The sequence below is a fragment of the Malus domestica genome, chromosome 03 (genome assembly GCF_042453785.1).
Source record: "Malus domestica chromosome 03, GDT2T_hap1".
NCBI lineage: Eukaryota > Viridiplantae > Streptophyta > Magnoliopsida > Rosales > Rosaceae > Malus > Malus domestica.
The window spans coordinates 2,244,959-2,250,958 of NC_091663.1; positions in this window are offsets into that span (position 1 = coordinate 2,244,959).

The window sequence follows — 6,000 nt, forward strand, 5'->3', positions numbered from 1 at the left end:
ATTTTTGAGAAAGCAATCCTGCTGGGGGTCTGGCTCTCGAGATTCGGAGAACGGTGTCTCTTCGATTTTTGAGAAAGTAATCATGTTAGGAGTCTGGCTCTCGAGATTCGGAGGGCGGTGCTTCTTCGATTTTTGGAGCAAGCAATTTTGTTGGGAGTGTTTTCTCGAATGTGAGTAAAGGTTGGGCATGTTTGCTAGTCTACCTTGCCACGAAGCACAGAGGTTGACACACAGGGACTTTCCAATTATCCAGCAGTGGTACTGTTCCTTTACCCTCTCTTTGATTTTTGAGAAAGTAATCATGTTGGGAGTCTGGCTCTCGAGATTCGGAGCGCGGTGCCTCTTCGATTTTGGAGCAAGCAATCTTGTTGGAAGTGTTTTCTCGAATGTGAGTAAAGGTTGAGCATGTTTGCTAGTCTACCTTGCCACGAAGCACAGAGGTTGACACAGGGACTTTCCAATTATCCTGCAGTGGTACTGTTCCTTTACCCTCTCTTCGATTTTTGAGAAAGTAATCATGTTGGGAGTCTGGCTCTCGAGATTCGGAGGGCAGTGCCTCTTCGATTTTGGAGCAAGCAATCTTGTTGGGAGTGTTTTCTCGAATGTGAGTAAATGTTTGGCATGTTTGCTAGTCTACCTTGCCACGAAGCACAGAGGTTGACACATCGCGACTTTCCAATTATCCAGCAGTGGTACTGTTCCTTTACCCTTGTGGGTAATAATATGGTAGCTAGACCTTCAAAATTTATGTGTCTAAACTTTATTAGTGTTGTTTCTTTGCTATTCTTTTACCCTTCTTGGTCAGAGCGATGTAGTGGGAGCTGCAAGCTTCACGTGTCTCAACTTTGTCAGAGAACTTTGGCAAAGTTATATGTGGTACCCATGAGCTAATGTTGCGTGTGGGAAGTGGGTGATTGAACAGTACGATTCATGTGCTTTCTACTTCGCCAGAAATCTTCGACAGAATGCCTATAATTTCCGCAAAGCTGAGTGTGCGTGTGAAAGGTGCTGACAAGGCTGGAAAAGTAGGTGCCTCTTCTATTTCTGAGATCGGCCCTCGTGGTCTCTGAGCAGCCCAGCTTTTGAGAAAGCAAGCCTCTTCGATTTCTGAGATCGGCCTTCGTGGTCTTTGAGCAGCCCAGCTTTTGAGAAAGCAAACGCCTCTTCGATTTCTGAGATCGACCCTCGTGGTCTCTGAGCAGCCCAACTTTTGAGAAAGCAAACGCCTCTTCGATTTCTGAGCAGGCGCCTCTTCGATTTCTGAAGCTTCGTCGAGTGCAGATTTTTATAGGGGCTGACATTAAGTTTCAAAGCACACTTGAATATCCACCAGTAGAAGCTTCATTCTTGCATTTCTAAGATCTTGATTTATCCGACCTCTTCTCTCTTCAACACCTTTGAAAATGTCTGGCCCATCCGACCGTCGTTTTGACTTGAACCTTGTTGAAGAGGCAGCCCCGCCTTCTCCAGACAACATATGGCGCCCATCCTTCGTCTCCCCTACTGGTTCTCTTATCGTTGGGGATTCCGTGATGAAGAATGATATGACCACTGCAGTAGTGGCCAGGAACCTTCTCACTCCAAAAGATAACAGACTACTTTCCAAACGGTCTGATGAGTTGGCTGTTAAGGATTCTCTGGCTCTTAGTGTTCAGTGTGCAGGTTCTGTGTCTAATATCGCCCAACGTCTATTTGCTCGAACCCGCCAAGTTGAATCATTGGCGGCTGAAGTGATGAGTCTCAAACAGGAGATTAGAGGGCTCAAGCATGAGAATAAACAGTTGCACCGACTCGCACATGACTATGCTACAAACATGAAGAGGAAGCTTGACCAGATGAAGGAATCTGATGGTCAGGTTTTACTTGATCATCAGAGATTTGTGGGTTTGTTCCAAAGGCATTTATTGCCTTCGTCTTCTGGGGCTGTACAGCGTAATGAAGCTCCAAATGATCAACCTCTGATGCCTCCTCCTTCTAGGGTTCTGTCCAGTACTGAGGCTCCGACTGATCTCCCTCCGGTACCTTCTCTTTCTGGGGCTCTACCGACTGCTGAGACTTCTCCTAAGCAACCTTTGTGAAGGCTCCCTCTTGTTTGTTTATTTTGACTCAAGTATATGTACATATTTGTAACTTATCGGGGATATCAATAAATAAGCTTTCCTTTATTTCAACGTATAGTGTTAAATACACCAAAGCCTTCTTCGCTAAGTTCTTGAATTTTCTTTTGTTGAAGCTTGTATGTTGAAGCTTTGTGAGTGGAGCATGTAGGTTGAGGTAGTGTTCCCTTAATTTCCCGAGTGAGGAAAACTTCTCGGTTGGAGACTTGGAAAATCCAAGTCACTGAGTGGGATCGGCTATATGAATCTTAGAACGCCATTGTGTTCTGTCCTGTGTCATGTCCTCTGTTAGATCCAAGTACTCTAAGTCTTTTCTTAAGGTCTCTTCCAAAGTTTTCCTAGGTCTTCCTCTACCCCTTCGGCCCTGAACCTCTGTCCCATAGTCGCATCTTCTAATCGGAGCGTCAGTAGGCCTTCTTTGCACATGTCCAAACCACCGTAACTGATTTTCTCTCATCTTTCCTTCAATTTCGGCTACTCCTACTTTACCCCGGATATCCTCATTCCTAATTTTATCCTTTCTCGTGTGCCCACACATCCAACGAAGCATCCTCATCTCCGCTACACCCATTTTGTGTACGTGTTGATGCTTCACCGCCCAACATTCTATGCCATACAGCATCGCCGGCCTTATTGCCGTCCTATAAAATTTTCCCTTGAGCTTCAGTGGCATACGGCGGTCACACAACACGCCGGATGCACTCTTCCACTTCATCCATCCAGCTTGTATTCTATGGTTGAGATCTCCATCTAATTCTTCGTTCTTTTGCAAGATAGATCCTAGGTAACGAAAACGGTCGCTCTTTAGTATTTCTTGATCTCCGATCCTCACCCTTAACTTGTTTTGGTCTCCATTTGCACTGAACTTGCACTGAACTTGCACTCCATATATTCTGTCTTTGATCGGCTTAGGCGAAGACCTTTAGATTCCAACACTTCTCTCCAAAGGTTAAGCTTTGCATTTACCCCTTCCTAAGTTTCATCTATCAACACTATATCGTCTGCGAAAAGCATACACCAAGGAATATCATCTTGAATATGTCCTGTTAACTCATCCATTACCAACGCAAAAAGGTAAGGACTTAAGGATGAGCCTTGATGTAATCCTACAGTTATGGGAAAGCTTTCGGTTTGTCCTTCATGAGTTCTTACGGCAGTCTTTGCTCCTTCATACATATCCTGTATAGCTTGGATATATGCTACTCGTACTCATTTCTTCTCTAAAATCCTCCAAAGAATGTCTATTGGGACCCTATCATACGCTTTTTCCAAATCTATAAAGACCATGTGTAAATCCTTTTTCCCATCTTTATATCTTTCCATCAATCTTCGTAAGAGATAGATTGCCTCCATGGTTGAGCGCCCTGGCATGAACCCGAATTGGTTGTCCAAAACCCGTGTCTCTTGCCTCAATCTATGCTCAATGACTCTCTCCCAGAGCTTCATTGTATGACTCATTAGCTTAATACCCCTATAGTTCATGCAATTTTGTACATCGCCCTTATTCTTGTAGATAGGCACCAAAGTGCTCGTTCGCCACTCATTTGGCATCTTCTTCGTTTTCAAAATCCTATTGAAAAGGTCAGTGAGCCATGTTATACCTGTCTCTCCCAAAACTTTCCACACTTCGATTGGTATATCGTCTGGGCCTACTGCTTTTCTATGCTTCATCTTCTTCAAAGCTACAACCACTTCTTCCTTCCGGATTCTACGATAAAATGAGTAATTTCTACACTCTTCTGAGTTACTCAACTCCCCTAAAGAAGCACTCCTTTCATGTCCTTCATTGAAAAGATTATGAAAATAACATTTCCATCTGTCTTTAACCGCGTTTTCTGTAGCAAGAACCTTTCCATCCTCATCCTTGATGCACCTCACTTGGTTTAGGTCATTTGTCTTCTTTTCCCTTGCTCTAGCTAGTTTATAGATATCAAACTCTCCTTCTTTGGTATCTAGTCGCTTATACATATCGTCATAAGCCACTAACTTAGCTTCTCTCACAGCTTTCTTCACCTCTTGCTTCGCTTTTCTATACCTTTCACCATTTTCCCTTTGTTTGTACCTCCTCATTCCACCACCAAGATTCCTTTTGGTGTGGGGCAAAGCCCTTGGACTCTCCTAATACCTCTTTTGCTACTTTTCGGATACAACTAGCCATGGAATCCCACATTTGGTTAGCTTCCCCCTCTCTATCCCACACACACTGGGTGATTACTTTCTCTTTGAAAATGGCTTGTTTTTCTTCTTTTAGATTCCACCATCTAGTCCTTGGGCACTTCCAAGTCTTGTTCTTTTTTCTCACTCTTTTGATATGTACATCCATCGCCAACAAGCGATGTTGATTAGCCACGCTCTCTCCTGGTATAACTTTGCAATCCTTACAAGTTATACGATCCCCTTTCCTCATTAGAAGAAAATCTATTTGTGTTTTTTACGACCCACTCTTGTAGGTGATCACATGTTCTTCTCTCTTCTTAAAGAAGGTGTTGGCTAAGAAGAGATCATATGTCATTGCAAAATCCAAGATAGCTTCCCCATCCTCGTTTCTCTCCCCAAAACCATGGCCACCATGAAAACCTCCATAGTTGCATGTCTCCCTGCCCACGTGTCCATTTAAATCTCCTCCTATAAATAACTTCTCCGTCTGAGCAATTCCTTGCACCAAGTCTCCAAAGTCTTCCCAAAATTTCTCCTTCGAACTCGTATCCAACCCTACTTGAGGTGCGTACGCACTAATCACATTGATAAGTTCTTGTCCTATTACAATCTTGATTGCCATGATTCTATCTCCTACCCTCTTGACATCTACAACATCTTGTGTCAAGGTCTTGTCCATGATGATGCCAACACCGTTTCTCGTTCTATTTGTGCCCGAATACCATAGTTTAAACCCTGAGTTTTCTAGATCATTTGCCTTACGACCAACCCACTTAGTTTCTTGTAGGCACATAATATTTATCCTTCTCCTCACCATAACTTCTACTACTTCCATAGATTTTCCCGTCAAGGTTCCTATATTCCACGTTCTTAAACGCATTTTGCTCTCTTGAACTCTACCCTTCTGTCCTAGCTTCTTCACCCTTCCCCGTCTAATAGGATCAAAGTACTTCTTTTGTGTGTCCCGTGTAAAGTTGATAGAAGCATATGCTCCCAAACAACTTTGAGTGGAGTCGTTCGAAAAGAAGTTTCTATAGCCCCCTTGCTCATTTAACACTGCATCCGGGTGCCGATGGAGATACAGCGACCTTTGCTCACTTATCACTGTGCTCGGGCCACACAGCGCGCCACTTACGGGTGACGCCCTAGCTTTAGCGCGATTTCGTTCTGGATTCATTTTCATAAGGATTCGACGTAATCATGGAGTGCCGGCTGTCGACTACCTGACGCCCTCCCCCTTCTCCTTTATACGGGCTTGGGACCGGCAATGTAAGATAAACTTACACGGCGGAGTTTTACATGAAATAACAAAAAAAAAAAAAAAACAGCTGGTGATTTTTTTTTCTCAGAGTTTAAATTTTTTTTAAAGCTAGTTTCCTGTCGCTTTTAGCCGACGACCTTGGTCATCTGTGTCAAATAATTTGAAATATTTAGGCGGGAATTTTCCCGCTTGTTTTACATGCGGAAATGGATTGGGAAGAGGAATGTCAGGTGGGTCAGAGGTGGTGTCAGTTGTAGCCGACGGGACAATGAATTGGGAAGAGGGATGTCAGGTGTGTTAAATGTGGCGTCAGTTATAGCCAACGGGATAGTGACTTGGGAATAGGGATGTTAGTTAGAGGTGGTGTTGGTTGTAGCCGACGGGGTAGTGGATTGGGAAGAGGGATGTCAGGTGTGTCAGATGTAGTGTCGGTTTTTCGCGACGCCGGGTTCATTTGATTCGATG